We start from the raw sequence: 17,455 nt of genomic DNA, 5'->3' as shown, positions 1-17,455 counted from the left end.
TAAGTCACTGTTTCGATCCTCTGCCTCATCTAACCTGCTGATAATTCCTTCAAGTGTGTTCTTTATTTTAGTTACTGTATTTTTTAGTTCTAACTGGTTGTTCATTATGATTTCTCTATCCTTCTTTATGTCATCACTAAGCTTCTTAAACATTCTTATCATAAGTGTTCTGAACTCTGTCTCTGATAAGTTTATTTCTATTTCATTTTGTTCCAATTCTGGAGGTTTCTTTTGTTCTTTTATTTGGGACGTGTTTCTTTGTTTCCCCATTCTTGCTGACTCTCTGTGTTTGCTTCGATGTATTAAGTAGATCCCCTAGGGTTCTCAGTCCTTGCTGGGTCATCTTATATAGAATGTGTCCTTTATATTTGACTTGCACTACTTCCCTATTCTCCTGTGCATGTGCTCCAAAGGTGACCCTTGCATCGTGTATATTGTCCTGTTAAAATTGTGCTTTAATTGTTTTTGGTTTGTCAGTAGGTGGGATTGACTCCTAGGCTGACTAGTTGTGAGACTTGGCTCTGCCCACAGTGGATGATCTGCTGCGTGAGGGTTGACCCCTCAAATGAGGTTTGGCCCCTATGGGCTCTTGTGCCTGTAGGAATTCCCTCTGGGTGTGTTGAATCTTGTGCCTCTTGGGCTGGGCCCGATATAGGGCAATTTCAGAACAAAGCAAATCACCAAGAACAACAACAACAACAAAAAAAACCAAATACACTCACATGTAAAAACGACCGATAACCCACACTCAACATAGGCAAAAATGTCAAAAAAACAAAAACAAAACAAAACAAACAAAAAAAGTAGGACCAGTATTGGCTTAAGCCCACCAAGTAATCTTCAGGTTGTCCTCTGTTGTACCAAAGAGTCCTCTGCGTCTTGTGCAGGCAGAGCCTGTCACCTGGTGCCCAGAGTGACCCTGGGACTGCAGTTCTACACGAGTGGGGCTATGGGGTCTGGATGGTAGTTTTTAAAAAGTCAGTGCCGTTTCTGCTCTTGCCTGCACATACGTGCACTGAGAGTAACACAGCCAACCCTGTGCCCAGGTCTCCTGAGTCCTGAGTCTTAGGGCACTTCTTCCGTGTGTGTGTGTGTGTGTGTGTGTGTGTGTGTGTGAGTAGGGCACGAGATTTCTGAGCTGCTGAAAGTCCAGAGCTGCCTCTGCCACCTGCTGCTGACCCTTGGGTGTGTCTCTGCAGTTGTAATTGCCCTGCCCTAGGCAGGCCAAAAAGGATGGGGGCTGATGATGCAGGAGCCTTCTCTCTCCCAGCCCAGCAGTGTCACACTCTTCCCAGTCTCTTTCCTGGGTCACAGCAGCTGCAAACCGGTCTTCCCAGAACCTAAGCGCCACTGCTTCTCTGTAATCTGACACTACTCCTCAGTTCAGGGGCCAGTTTGAGTCTCTGGAAGGGCAAGGGTAAGATTGGGAGAGTAGGGGGAGGGGTCCAGGTATGGTGTTAACTTCCTTTGTCCGACCTAGGGCCCAGCTGGAGGTCTCAACTGAGGTTACTGCCTCAAAAGCTGGATATGCTGCTCTCTCGGCAGGAAAGTTCAGCTGTGGGACGCTCAGTAAGAGCCCACTTCCTGGTTCTTGTGATCTCTGTTCTGCCCTGGGGCTCCCTGCATCTCCGCAGTTGCAGATATGGCCTGAGTCTCCACTCCGCTTCCTTCCTTCTTCCCCTGCTCGTCCAGTTTGCCCACCTTCAAGTAGTCTTCGTACAAGTCTCAGCTGTTCTGTGTGATGAGCAGAAAGGCCTTTGATGGGTTATAGATGTTCAATTTGTGGTAGGTTCCTGAGGAGAACTCAAGATGACCACTTTGCTGCTGCCATTCCTATGACATCACTCCCTGCCCTTCCTTTTTAAGGCTGAGTAATATTCCATTATGTGGATAGAGCACATTGTGTTTATCCATTCATCTGTGGATGGACACATGAGTTGTTTCCATTTTTTGGCTATTGTCAATAATGCTGCTATGGGCATTTTGCACAAGTATCCATTCAAGTCTTTGCTTTTGCTTCTTTTCAATTCTTCTATATAACTAGAATAGGAATTGCTGGATCACATGATAATTCTATGTTTAATTTTCTGAAGAAACACCATATTATTGTCCAGAGTGGCTGCACCATTTCACATTCTTATCAGCAAGGTACAAAGATTCCAATATTCCCACATCCTCACCAATGCATGTGTTTTTTTTTTTTGTATTTTTTAAATAAAATTTTAAAAATAATAGCCACCCTAATAGGTGTGAAGTGTTATTTCATTGTGAGTTTAATTTACATTTTGCTAATGATTAATAACATTGAGCATCTATTTATGCTTATTGGCCATTTGAACGATTATATTCTTTGGGCAAATGTCTATTCGATTCTGTATATATACCACATCTTCCTTATCCAATCATCTATTGAAAGACACGTTGGTTGTTTCCATAATATAAGCCATTCTACATCAATACAGCACTTCAAATTATTTTTTAAAAAGTCTCTTCGAGTCCTTTGCCTATTATTTAACTTGTTTTGTTTTGTTTTGTTGATGTTCAGTTGTAGTTTTTTATATATTCTGGATATTAATCCCATGTCAGATATTTTGCAAATATTTTCTCCCATTTTGTGGGTTTTGTTTCATTCTTTTAATAATGTTCTTTGATGCACAAAAGTTTTAATTTTCATAACTTCCAATTTGTTTGTTTTCTTGCTTGCCTATGCTTTGGTGTCATATGGAAGAAATCATTGCCAAATCCAATGTCATGAAGTTTCCCCCTGTATTTTCTTCTAGGAGTTTTATATTTTAGCTCTTATGTTTAAGACTTTGATCCACTTTGAGTTACTTTTAGTACCTAGTGTAAGATAAGGGTCCAATGCCTTGTCTTTGGGTTGATCTTACTAGGCATTCATTGAGCTTCTTGGATTTGTAGATTCATAGACTTCATAAAATTTGGGACAATTTTAGTCATTATTTAAATAATATTTATGCCCCATTCTTTCTTTCTTCTCCTTATAGAACTCCCACAATGCACATATACTTATAAATCTCTTAAGCTCTATTTACTTTTCTTCATTCCTTTTTCTTTTTTGTTCCTCAGACTCAATCATTTCAGTTTTCTTGTATTTAAGTCAATTGATTCTGTTTTCTCCATGCTCAAATCCATCTAGTAAAATTTTCAATTCAGTTGTATTTTTCAGCTTTAGAGTTTCTATTTCATTCCTTATAATTTCCTTCTCTCTGTTAATATTCTTATTTTGTTCATTTATCATTTTTCTGACTTCTTTTAGTCCTTCGTGTTTTTGCTTAGCTCTTTGAGCATATTTAAGAAAATTTGTTTGAAATCTTTGCTAGTAAATGCAATATCTGTGTTTCCTCAAAAACAGAAACTAGAGATTTGTATTGTTCCTCTGAATGACCCATGTTTTCCTTTTTGTATATGTCTTATGATTCTTTTGTTGAAATTGGGCATTTGGAAAAAAAAAAGTCACCTCTCCCAGTCCTTGCAACCTGGCTCTATGCTGAGTCAGTGCTTCACTAATTGGCTGGGTGTGTTCTGTGCTTAGAGATTCCCCTGAGGTGGAATCTTAAGATCCTCTCAAGTCTTTTCTGAGAATGTCTCTAGCCTGGGCTTGTATGTGGCTTTCTCAATTCTTCCCATATAGTAGTTGTGATCAAAAACTATGGTGAATGTTTAAATAAAAAATTTATTACAGTAAAAGACACATTGCCATTAATCCCCCTCAATATACTCCCTCTCGCTTCAAACACACTTATCCCATTGTTCTTGCCACTTTCTAAAGCACTTCTGGAAGTCCTCTTTCGTGAGTGTCTTTAGTTGGGCTGTCATGGCTGCCTCAATGTCCTAAATCAATTCAAAACATTTACCTTTCACGGTCATTTTGACTTTGGGGCAGAGCCAGAAGTCACATGGTGTCAGATCCGGTGAATAAGGTAGATGAGGACACACCATAATATTTTTGTTTGGCAGAAATCGTCATATACCAGAAGTGATGTGTAACACGGAGCATTGTCATGATGGAGGCTGCAACCATTTGTCCATTTCATATTAATGCATTGTTCATGATCCATGATTTATGGCACACTTTAAAACACACTTTCTCTCAACTGTAGCTCACACCTGACTAACTGCACTCAACAAGTTGGAACTTATCACACACTGGTACTCAGGTTTGATGAGCCACTTTCTGTATTGAAGATCCCTGCCTTTCCTTTGGATGGCACCTAGCAGTAGCATTCACCGTATTTTTTGATCACACCTTGTACATGGCTATTTTTGAATATCTTAATATCCCAGAGAGTCTCATTTCAGCTTCTCCTCAGTACCTTAGATATTCTACTGTATGGCCTCACCTGTCTTGTTCCAGGTATCTGTGTATATAATCTTCTTGAAGCTTCCACATGCATTAGCTGTTGCTTTTTCCTTACCTTGAGATCCAACTTAGATGAGATAGAAACCAGTCCTTTAAGAAGTCCCCAGATAGGTTAAAGTGTGGCCAATAATATTTACTCTGCAACATCCTGTTCAAAGGAGATTACTGGGAATAGAACTGCTGAGTTTTCCAAATGAAGATTGTGCTAAACTGAGGCAGGGTTAGGGCGATGGTGAATTAAAATGCCATGAAATTTCCTGTATTTTTTAAGGTAAAGTTTCTTCACTGGGCATTCACTTTCTTACTGTATTTCTTTGGTGTTTTCCAGAGCTACTATAAGGTTAGTTCAGCCAGTTTCTTGTTATTTTTGATATTTCCATGGAATAAAGCCTCATAGCTTCCTAGTCTGCCATTTTGCTGACATCACTCCCTTGAGGAACTTTTGTGTAGCTAAACAATCACTCAAAAGAAAAAAAAATCAAAAGCAGATAACAAAGCAGGCGAAAATTTTGTAATATATTTAGATGAAAATTTCCATAATTTTCCAAAAAGCTCTTACAAATCAATAATAAAAATATAAAAACCAGAAGTAATTTGTAAAAATAGCACAAACAGATAATTTAAAGAAAATTGTTACCATTTCTTTTGATGATGTTAAAGTGTACATTCAACTCTTATATAGGTCTATCTGTACATGAAGGGAAGAATAAGACTGTCATTTTATACGGGCTGTGAACTCTATGTTGGAGTTGTCTGAATTTTGTTAGATTTATGTATTTTATCTCCAAATCTTTTTCATAGTAAACCTTCCCCCTCCCCATCCCTTCCATTTTTACTTCTCACTTTTGTGAGGACCAGTTCTCATATTCTTATTACAAATCCTCCCATGATACAGATAAAGCTTCCTGTTAGGTGAAAAGAAGAAATGTGGTTAAAAGCAACCTCCCAAACCTTCCAATCCTGGAGTTTCTCTTTAATTTCCACTGTTGATTCTGAATTTGCATTATGAAATGGAGATCAATCTTCATGGGCATTAATTCTCACTAATGACCAGTTCAATAGGATTGCGGTAAGTTATTACAGGTATGCCCTGCTTTTTAAAGTTTGCATTAAGCCACTTTCCTTTTACGAATGACCTAGATTAGTACCTGCTTTCTCTAACTGCATGAAATCTGAAGAGGGTTTTCACTGTTATGAAAAAGGATGAAAAGCAAGAATCGCGTGCAGGCTCCGTTTTGCATGAGCCATTTATAGAGGCAGAGGCACCCCTGAGCAGCGAGAGTGGCCCCACCAAGCTACTCCCCTGAGAACTATACTCAACATCTCAGCATCAAGCTGCCAGAGCTTTGAATTGGTTCAGTGAGCATCTCAATTTATGTCAATTTATTTTATGCACCTGTTAGCAAGATGTGTCCTCAGGTATCAGAAAAGCCTCAGAGAGTTCTGAAGACTGTCATCCTTAGTGTAAACCTGGACAGAACTAAATGATGCAGTGGTGGTGAACAAAAATAAAGACATTGTACGTATGTCGAATTTGCCTGTGTCTAGAGAGAAAGAATCTTGCAAACTGCCAAAGTTACTATTGGTTCTGCCAGTAGCAAAGTAGTCACTTATATTTGACATCCAGTCACAGATAAAACGGAAAGTCTATTGGTTGAATGGAGTGAGGGGTGTACAAAGCATGATGTTCCATTAAGTTATCTTAAACATTATCTTAAACAAACAGTCAGTCTTCACTTTAACAAGTGAAACTATACTGTACATACATTATTTCTACTTTATACAGGCTGTGTATTTATTATATCATTTCTGCTTTTGCAATATGGTGGTGTTATTTTAGGTATTATGTATTACTTGGTATGATTTGGTAGGTGATGTTTTTGGGCTGGGAACGCCCAAATTTTTTCCATATTAAATTAATGATAATTGCTTCCTCTTTTTATGGCATTTTGGCTTAGGAACGATTTCAAAGGAATATTTCATTTTTGAATAGTGGGGGGAAACCTGTAGTTGTTTTTGATACTTTGAACTTTCTTGTGTTGAGTGTGATTATTTAATGTTTTTTGTCTGACATTTCTGACTGCATTCATTGGATGCCCAGTGGACATCAGTTTAGTCAAATTTAATTAGGATGTTTAAAGTGTAGGATGATAGTGAAGCTGGCTTCAGAATTCTATTTTAATAAACGATTATCAAATTCAAGGCACATGGTTTGAAGAGCCTTCAGCCACATCATTAGATTGTCAATAGAGGAGCGTGAGACCCTATGCACACTAACCCACTTCACAGCTTGATTTATAAGAGATAGAGAGATATTGCCACTTCTCAACTACCCTGTAAAATTACAAAAAAATAGAAAATAAATAAAAGTCCAGGTTGAACCAGAGGCTCTGTGTGTCAAATGTTGGTTTCTTTTTCAGAAGGGAAGTTCAAGTTCAATCCTGCTTAGCAGACACAAGTGAGAGTAGTGCAAAAGACATGTGTTATTGTCTCGTTAATGTTCTTGCTGAGTTTGTGGTTTGGTTGAGCTTAATTTAAACCCTCTGAAGTTCAATTAGCAGAAATGGAAATGATACTGGTAAGAGGAACTGTATGTTTGCTTTAGGGAAAGAATTAAAAAAGAAATGCCTTCTAGAATGTCAGATGATACAGAGCAAAGACCAGGTCCTTTCTGAATGGTGACTATAAAGGGAGACCCATAAGCACAGTTCAAAATGACTGTTTAATGCTCTGTGGTAAATTTAACTATTTATATAGGTCCATAATATATTCATCACATTATAAACCAATGAGAAGTTTTAATGATGACAAGAAATAGTCATATTTTGGCTTCTTGCTACCACTGGGAAGACTGGTTAGTCTAATCTCCTTATTTCCGTGAATAAAGGTTTATTTCAAAACTTCCTAAGAGCCATTCTCAATACACAGGTATTGTAAACCTGTGTACAATACTAACTCTTTTAAATACCCAATAGCACCCTGACACGTAGACTCAGTGCTGAAACAAGTTTAAGTATGCCTCAATAATTAATTATATCTTTTTTTGGACCTCACAGAATCTGGTAACAGTGTAATTATTGTGTTGTCTAATGTCAATCTGCCTTTTCACATAGTCTTCTGTTTGCCCCACAATTTCAACTGTCTATATATGTTGTCAGAAGTTGCAATAATGCAAAGAGGATCCGATATATGGTGATGGAAAGAGAACTGACTCTGGGTGGTGAACACACAATGTAATATATGGATGATGTATTACACAATTGTACACCTGAAACCTATGTAACTTTACTAACAACTGTCATCCCAATAAACTTTATTTAAAAAAAAGTTGTAATGATGCAATCTTCATGTCTAAATGAATTGATACAGGAGATTTAAAAGACTATTTCGTATAGCCTTCAGTAGTCTAGTATTACAGATATTGATGATGATAATAATGAAAATCATAACCAAGCCTTCCATTATACATCTTATAATGAAGTGACTAGAGTTCCTGGTGATTATATCCTAGCTTTAATCATCAAACAATTTTTTGCCCAGAATGAAAATGGCTGTAATTGTCTTTTGAATACAATGACTAGATTATTAAAAATTATTGGTAGGAGCAGGCAGAGAAGGACAGGAGTCTGTAGTTTCATAAATATGTAAATAGTAAATTGCTAATTATTATCTGCTTATCACTTCCAGTCTGTGTAACTTGCTGTTTTCTTAAACCGTTATTTCAGACACTTTGCATATACTTGATCAATTCTTTAAAAAACAATATTCCCTCAGGTTGAAGGAGGAAACTATAAAATTTATGAATCTTAGTAAAATTAACACAAATTTAAGAAATTTAAGGGACCTTGGCTTCTAGAATTCTGTGGATCTCTGCTGTCCCGGAATAATGCAGCTTCATTTTTATTTTGAGACTGGCTTATCTATCATAGTATGAAATAACAGTAAATACTGAACTTGTTATTTCATACTTATGGATATATATCACAAATAATTTTGATTTAATTATCTTAAAAAGGGGGGAAAAAGCTTTTATTCACTGTAGCACGTGCCACCATGATAGCTAAGTAAGTTAATGCATAATTAAGAAATGTCTAGTGGAGAGAAACTGACCTGTGCTGTATATAGACACTAGCAAGAATTAAGGACTATTAATATTTGGATGTGAACTGGTATTAAGCCTAAACTGATTATGCATTATGGGACCATCAGTAAAAAGTATTTATTGAAAGCCATAATAATGCATAACACACTACTCTATTTTTTGTTTTGTTTTTTGTTTGTTTAAAACAGCAATAGTCATTTATTGGCTTACTTTTTTGAAATTTTGGCAGGACTTGTTGAGGACAGGTTGTCTCCGCTCCATGTTACACCAGCTGGGGTGACTGAACTGGAATTGGAAAATCCACTTCCAATATGGTTTACTCATATGAATAGCAAGTTGATGTTGGCTGTCTTCTGGGTATTCAGTTGGAGCTGTTGGCCAGAACCTCAGTTCTCCATATTGCCTTGGCAAAAGGCTACATTGAGCTTCTCACAACACAATGACTGGGTTCTGAAAGGAAAATGGTAAATCCCAATAGCAAATGCTTATCAAGCCTTGGCTTGCTTCATGCTTACTAATATCCCATTGGCCAGCTAGTCACATGGCCAAACCCAGAGTCAGCATGGAAGAAGACCGTGCAAGGGTCTGAATACTGAAGAGGAACCAGGTTCATTGGAGCCCAAAGTAGCAGTCTTATCATGGAAGAATGGCTAGAGAGTTATAATACGTAGAACATACCCTATCCTGCCCTCAAGGAACTCACAACGAAGAAATCTTTTAAATACTAGTAATGTTATCCAGCATATCCCAATGAGTAGATATGGGGGACAAGCATTTACTCAGGACAATTGTTTGCCTGTGGTGTTTTATTACAGATGTGCCAATTGAAAATCAGAAAAGTGTTAACCATGAGCTGAGTAACCACAAGGTGGTCCAGCTAAGGCTGGGGCCCAGGAGTGGGCATTTTGCACCTTGACACAAACTTAGTTCTTGCTCTCAGTTTTGCAATCAAGTCAAGCTACTGATGTGTTTCAACTGTTCCAGGCTGTTCTATTACTTTACTTCTTTGAATAACTGATTATGACAACTTGTAGTATGTCCTTAGGCAAATCACTTACCTTACTAAGTTTCATATTCCTCATTACTCAAACAAGGGAGTTGGATTAGATAATCTCTACAGTTCCTGCCAATTTTTATATGTTACTATATATCAATATAGTTATAACATATGTCATATTATATCAACAATAAAAATGTGTTAATTTTTTGACAAGCACATTGTTTTAACTAATTGGAGTCAGTAAAGCTCATCAAAAACTAAATAGTGAATCTGAACTTTCTCTGGGCATATCTGTTTCTTTTCTAACAGATTCTGACTGGAAATCTGGAAAATAGAGTGGCCTTTGTCAGGCTGGCTTTGGTCTTTGCCACGGCCAGCTCTTTCTCTGCTGTGAAATTTGGTCTCTTCTTTGATCAACAGGTTAGTTTCTGCATTACTTATCTTACAGTGTTGCTAAGGCGAGAAAGCAAGATCAGAGAAGTGGAAGTACTTGGCTTTGATTATGGACTGAGGTTTATTTTCTGTCCTTCTGACCACACACCATTCAATTCTGACAGTTTTGCATCAGCCTTTGGTTAAAAAAAAGAAAAACAGAGGAATTCACTCTGTTAGATAGTCATTAAGTTTTGAGTGGTGGTGAAGTCCCACTCCTTCAGCTTTCTGTGTTGCTAAGTCTGTGACCTTTTCAATGAAACCCAGGGGACTGCACCTGAAGAAGAAAAAAACAAGACATTTTTAAGAAGCAATTTAAAACGCCTGCTGTGATTGTGGTTTATTTCCTTTGCCCTTGCTAGAATTCACCAACTATAAAAGGCTTTTTTTTTTTTTTTTTTTTTTTTTTTTAAACTTCAGTTTCACTTTCGAGATTGCAGCAAACCTGCTACACTTCCCTGGTGAAAACGACTGGATTTGGATAAATGAAAAAAGGAATGGTCAACTGTCATCAGAATAAGTGAAGGTATATGTTTTTAAATTCCTATTGGGATAGGATCTCTCATGTTAAGTAAAGCTAGAATGCACTTTGGTTTTAGCATTCTTTGATCTTTCTTTGAGCTGGTGCTTGAAATCTAGTCAGAATCATTCAACAAAGCGAATGGAAGAAAAGGAAGAGGAGGGATAAAAGTAGGGGGAGAAGTGTATCATAACTCGAGGACAGATAATAGCAACAATTTCTAATTAACATGATAAAACATTTTATGCAGTAATTTAAAAATGTTTTATTTCCTCTGTAATGTACCTGGGAAAGTATTATACATTAGGGTAGCTATGGAAATCATTTTGCAACAGCCGTTTAAAAAAAATCTCAACTTTTTCTTAAAGATACAAAGCCCTGTGAGCTTAAAAGAGCTTATCTTTTTTTTCTCAGTTTTCTTGGCTGGGGAGGAGACAGAAGCTGACATTTTTATGATAATATGCTTGAGAAGGAGAAAACTTTGGCTGTTCCTAGGAGTAAGAAAATGGCTTGCTTAGGCAAATGTGAATTAAGTTGGATGGAAACGGAGTCAGCTTCGGCTGGTACTAGTTTCAGGAAGCTGCCTCCCAACTTTACAATATGATTTTGTGTTGGTATGTGTCTGCATACAGTGTATCTGCATAAATTTAGGGGGAAATTGTAAAGTTTACAAACCAAACTGTAACTAGTGGTAACCCTAAGTGGCCTCGTTCCAGGGTGTATGTCCTAATCATGATGCAATATTTTCTGTCACTTAGACAAAGAAATGTAATCCTACGCACCCTGAAAAGGCTTGGCTCAATGAGTCTCTGTTTCGTTTCTTTTTATTAGGTTGGTGCAACAATAGTTGTGGTTTTTGCAATTATTTTTAACCTTTTAAGCTGCAATTACTTTTGCACCAACCTAATAGCTTTCTTTGTTTCTGTTATGTCTCATTCAACAGCAACTTGTTTTCACTCTCATTTCATCCTCTAACTGTATTTTTGTTTCTTTTACTGAAGCACATTCTACAGTAACTTTTTCATATGGGTTACATAGTTATAAACTTACTGAATCTTTACATGTCTTAAAATATTCCCCCTTATCTTTACTTGTTCCCCTGGAAATGAAATTTTTGGTTCAAAATAATTTCCCTGAATGTTTGGAAAGCTTATCACTATTGTTTTCCAGTGGATGATGCTGCTGATGAAAAATTTTGTATCAGTCAGGATCTCTTTCCTTTGGAAGTAATTGATCACATGTTTTCCTGAAAAGGTTTTAGGATTTTGTTTGTTAATGGTTACAATTTTTAAGTTTCATAAGATGCTGTGTATTTTCACATTTTCACTCAGCCTGCCTAGCACTTGGTGACTCTTTTCCATTGATGAAGTATATTTTCAGATCTGTAATGTCTTTCACTCCTTCAGGCATATGCTTTATAAATGGATTGTTCCTTTACAGTAATTCTGATCTCTGTAGCCCTTTCAGAAAAAGTAAATGTCACCTAGACAATGAGGAGAATACATTGCAGGGCCTGTATCTGTGAGCCAGTAAATAAAGGCAGTACTCTTATGGGATTGGGAGGAGAGATTTGGGAGAATCTCAGAGAGGTTGGGGGTCGGGGCCTCGTCCCAGATTTCCAGAATTATCACTCCAGCCCCACATTCTCCACACAGCTGAGCAGTTTGGTAAGGAGCATCCTAGCTGGCCTGGGCTGTGATGTTCCTCTTAGACTATGGATAGAAAGATTGTGTGTAGCTTTAAAAATATTTAGTGACAGTATTATAAAGGCTGTAAGATTGAAATGTTAATTTTTGGAAACTGATTTTTTTTTCTGTTCTTGAGAATGAGATTAGAATAAAAGCAAAACGACTAATTTTTTTAAGTGTTTTAGAATTCTCAATACTCACACTAGTTCTGTTTTCCCAGACTTAATCATCTAAAATGATTTTACTCTCTAAAACTTATCTGGAATTCTTCTCGTATCATGACTTTAAATCTTTTGGAAAATCTCTAAATATTATTATTGTTGATCCATCATTACATACATTAAAAATACATTAGAATTTTTTTTTTAATATCTGAAGGTGTAACTAGGTAAAATGATCATACCAGAGAATACCCATCTTATACACATCCCACCAACATAAAGTTATAAATACACATGGAGTTGAGAGTGGTTTTCTTGAGCTGATTCACTGCCTAGGGAAAGCTATTCATTCAACATATATTTTATTCAATACCATCTATGTTCTAGTAATTTTTCTAGGCACAGACAACACTGTGCCTATTACAGCTTTTTATTCTAGTAAGTAGGGATAATTAAATAAATATTAATTAAAATTATTTCAGATAATTCCCAAAACAACCATCACATGGGGAAAAGCAATATACTAAAGGAATAACAAAATAGGAAGATTTACACTTCTGACTTCAAGACATACTATAAAGCTACAACAATCAAAGCAATGTGGTGTTGGCATAAGAATTGAAAAATATTTAGGTGGAAGACAGTAGACAGCTCAGACATAAATTCACACTTAAACACTTATTTGGTTTTTAAGAAAGGCACTGAAGCAATACAGTGGGGAAAGGAAAGACTTTTAAAAAAGTAGTCTGGCTAGCCAGATGTTCAATTGAAAACAATGGACCTTGACTTCTCCTACCCATCATACACAAAAATTTATTTAAGAGAGATAACAGACCTTAACATAGCAGCTAAAATCATAAATCTTTTAAAACTTGGGAGGAGGCAAAGTTTTTTGGACAGGACACAGAAAGCAATAATAATAAAAGAAAAAATGATAAATTAGACTTTATCATAATTATGAAGATATCATTATTCCTTAAGAAAATAAATAGGTAAGCCACAAAATGGGAGAAAATACTCACAAAAATATAACTCTGAAAATGGAATATATATATATATATATGTATATATATATATATACATATATATATACATATATATATATTCCTATAACAAATAATTAAAAAGAAACAACCTAATTAATAAATAAGTGAAATATTTGAACATACAAGGGAAGATATACAAATGGAAAATAAGCACATTAAAAAATTGTTAAGTATCATTAGTAATCAAAGAAATTCAAATTAGAACCATAACGAGGTATTACTATACACTCACCAAAATGACTAAAAGTGAAAGAACTAATAGCACCAAGTGTTGGTAAAGATGTTGGTGGGAGTGTAAAAATGGCACAAAACTTTGCCAAAAGTTCTGGCAGTTTCTTATACAACTAACAATAGTAAGCACTTACCAAATGACCCAGGAATTCCAATCTTAGGTATTTACCATAAAGAAATTGAATGTATATGTTCATAAAAACATGTACAAAAATGTTCATAATAACTTTATTCATAATACTGAAAAACTTTACACAACCCATGTGTCTAATAATATGAGCATGGAAAAAGTATGGTATGTTTATACAATGGAATACTCAGTTAATTAAAAAAACAACTAGTGAAACATGCAACATGGATGAATTTTAAAAATATTATTTGGGTAAAAGAAGCCTTATTTAAGAGAGTGAATATGATCCCATTGAAATGAGATTTGAAACCACACAAAACTGGCTTCCAGACAAGATGGCACAGTAGGTAAACGCTGTGCTTGCCTCCCCTCATGACCACATCAAAATTATAACTATAGCTACAGAACAACGACCACTGAGAATCACTTGAAGTCTAGCTGAACAGAAGTGCTATAACTAAGGACATGTAGAAGAAACCACATTGAGACTGATAGGAGAGGGCGGCAAATCAGAATGGTGGTGGTTAAAAATCAGGAAGGATATCTCAGATGTGAAGGTCCCCCCTGAGAAGTGAAGGGTCCCAGCCCCATACCAGGCTTCCCAGCCGAGGGTTCCAGTGCCAGGGAGAGAAGACCCTATAACTTCTGGCTGTGAAAACTAGTGGAGATTGTGGCTGAGTGAGATGAGGGCAGGTGCAATCCCAGGTAATTCTCTAAAAGGGACCACACTTGGACTGACTTGCTGACATCCTCACCAGCTCTGAGCTCCAGCCCTGAGGCAGCAGCTTGAAAAGTGCCAGGGACATCTGGGGAGGAAATGAATTGTCTTGCCTTAGAGTGAGGGCTGGAGAGGCAGCTTTTTCACAGACAGAAGTGCTGGCAGAAGCCATTATTTCTTTTGTGAGCCAACCCCCTCTCCCTGAGGCTGTACACACAAGTGGATGCCATATCTGTCTTCATCTAGCTGGTTAACGCAATTCACTCTGCTCTGGTGATACCCTGAGGCCCCTCCACATCCAACTTGCAGACCCACCTAAGTTGCCTCCAGGAGCTTTAACAAACAAACGGCCTGTCTTGGCTCATACGAAGGACTTTCCTAAAATCTCTCAAGGGTTCACAAAACCCCAACAAGCAGCACGTGGCCTTGGCCTGGACTGTACCACTTATTAAGCAACCCCGAGCGTAACACTAGAAGCAGCCAGCGTGGGTTTGCAGCTTAACCTCTCCCAGGCAACTCCAAGCCAGTACAAGAGACAACCATCTGTAGATCATTTTGTAACTCATACCAAGTGGCCCCCAGGCAGGGCATAGGCAGAAGACAACTTTAGTCTGCTCCAAGGCCCTTCCAAGAGGCCCAGAATCAACACACCAGGTGGCTGGCTTCATATCACACCAAAGCACTGCCCAACCACCACCACAAACAACATGCTCAAAAGGCAGGCTTGGCAGGTACCAGAGCCCTGCTGAAGCAAGTTTTATTCTGTAGGGTCAGCCCCTGCACAACAGCTCCTCCATTGTAGTCATGGTTAGTCATCACAACCAATCAGCTTGAGGGTCAATCCCTCCCATTGATGTGCCAAAAGCAATCAAGGCACAACTACAACAGAAGGGCACACACAGCCCACACAAGGGACACACCTGGAGCACCAGGCTCAGGAGACCAGGGAGACTGCACCACTGGGCTCTACGAGACACCTACTACATAAGGCCATTCAACTAAGACCAGGAAACATAAAAGCCCTACCTAATACATAGAAAGAAACACAGGGAGCCAACTAAAATGGGGAAACAAAGAAGCATACTAGATTTATCGGAGTGATAAATTAGAGGGGAATTGGGGTGCAAGGTGAAAACGGTGAAGGGATTAAGAAGTACAAATTGGTCATTACAAAATAGACATGGGGTTGTAAAGTAAAGCATACAGAATATAGTCAATAATATGACAATAACTATGCTTCATGCCAGGTGGGTACTAGACTAGTCAGGATGATCACTTCTTAAATTATATAACTGTCTAACCATTATGCTATACACCTGAAATTAATACAAAATAGTATTGAATGCCAAAATAAATAAATAAATAAATAAATAAATAAATAAATAAATAAAGTGTAAAAGAAAAAGAAGAGATACTAAAAACATTCAAAGAGAAAAAGGAAACTAAAATAAAGGAAACTTTTCTATAAAGGAAAGAAAAAAAATGAGCATGATTTCTTTTTCGCAACACTGGATACTAGAAAACAATGAAATAATGCCTTTACGAGGTCTGATAATCAAGTTTGCCAACTCACCACTGTGCACTTACATTGGCAGCACTGTACAAACAGCTGGGTAAGTTTTCATAACCTTGGTTTATAAGTGTTTCACAGCTGTGTTCATGTCTATGTGTGGCGGTGTCTTGCTGAGTGTCATTCATTATTGTTGTATGTTTTTGTGTGCCATCAGGAGAATGAGCTTAATAAGAGCAACAAACAAACATTAAATTTCTTGTTAAACTTGGCAATAGTGGAAGTGAAATCAGGGACGTGTGAGTCCAAGTTTATGGGGATAATGCCATGAAGAAACGGCAATGTACAAATGGATTAAACATTTTTCTCAGGGGAGAGAACGCGTCACTGATGAAGAGAGGTCAGGGCAGCCAGTGACTAGCAGAACTGATGAAAATATTGCAAAAATTCATTGAATTGTGTGTCAAAATCATCAGCTGACTGTGAGAAGCATAGCAGCCCAAGTAAACAACAATAGAGAAACAGTTAGCAAAATCTTAACTGAAAATCTTCAGCATGATAAAGGTGTGTGCAAAAATGGTCCCGAAGGAGTTCTTGCATCACAACAATGCACCAGCTCACAGGGCACTATCTGTGAGGGAGTTTTTAGCCAGTAAACAAATCACTGTATTGGAACACCCTCCCTACTCACTGATCTGGCCTCCAATGACTTCTTTCTTTACCTGAAGGTAAAGGAAATATTGAAAGGAAGACATTTTGATGATATTCAGAACATCAAGGGAAATACGATGACAGCTCTGATGGCCATTCCAGAAAAAGAGTTCCAAAATTTCTCTGAACAGAGGACTAGGTGCTGGCATCGCTGCATAGCTTCCCAAGGGGAGTACTTTAAAGGTGACCGTAGTGATATTCAGCAATGAGGTATGTAGCACTTTTTCTAGGATGAGTTCGTGAACTTAATTGTCAGGCCACATATGATTTTGCACAGAAAGTATTTGGAACCTCAATAGCCAACACAGCATAATCATATGGCAAAAGAACAAAAACAGATATCTATATCTATGTCTATATTTATCTATAGATAGATGATAGATAGATAGATAGATAGATAGATAGATAGATAGATAGATAGATAGATAGATAGATAGATAGATAGATATGAACTTAGAAAGATAACCTCCTAGAAGCATTCTGGGAAGGAGGGGGAAGAACTATTCAAGGAGATTACCTAGCCAAAATAAGAATACTTGAAGAAAGAAGGTACCGAAGTCTATAAAATAGTGGCATTAGCCCGGCAGCACAGTGAAATGGATTCCATGATGACGGTCAAGTAGCAGGTGTTGGATAAATCCATTCAAACTGGCATTCAACCAAGACTATGATTAAGAAGATGATGATCTTGGTGTTATGGAAACGAAGCCACATGTAGGTCTTCTTTCAACAAAAATAGAATAGGAGACATTATAAAAGTCAAGAAAGTCATGGTTGAAATAAGCAACAAGGTAAACAAGGCATAATTCTTAAGAACTAACTGAG

General features: G+C 37.4%; 1 protein-coding gene across 5 annotated transcripts in view; it reads left to right on the top strand.

Annotated features, from left to right (window-relative positions):
- Positions 1 to 17,455, top strand: part of TLR3 (toll like receptor 3) — a 60,190-nt gene that overhangs the window by 32,927 nt on the left and 9,808 nt on the right. For 2 of the 5 annotated variants that reach the window (XM_033104939.1, XM_033104944.1), the window contains exons 1-3: positions 5,314 to 5,450; positions 9,793 to 9,903; positions 10,336 to 10,441. The gene's annotated coding sequence lies outside the window, so the exon portion shown is untranslated. Of the gene's footprint in view, positions 1 to 5,313; positions 5,451 to 9,792; positions 9,904 to 10,335; positions 10,442 to 15,911; positions 16,023 to 16,778; positions 16,841 to 17,455 lie in introns of those variants that run through there. The other 3 variants (XM_033104940.1, XM_033104943.1, XM_033104942.1) reach the window with 3 other exon arrangements.

This window comes from Rhinolophus ferrumequinum, chromosome 4, assembly GCF_004115265.2.
Source record: "Rhinolophus ferrumequinum isolate MPI-CBG mRhiFer1 chromosome 4, mRhiFer1_v1.p, whole genome shotgun sequence".
NCBI lineage: Eukaryota > Metazoa > Chordata > Mammalia > Chiroptera > Rhinolophidae > Rhinolophus > Rhinolophus ferrumequinum.
This window is presented reverse-complemented; position numbering and strand designations above follow the sequence as displayed.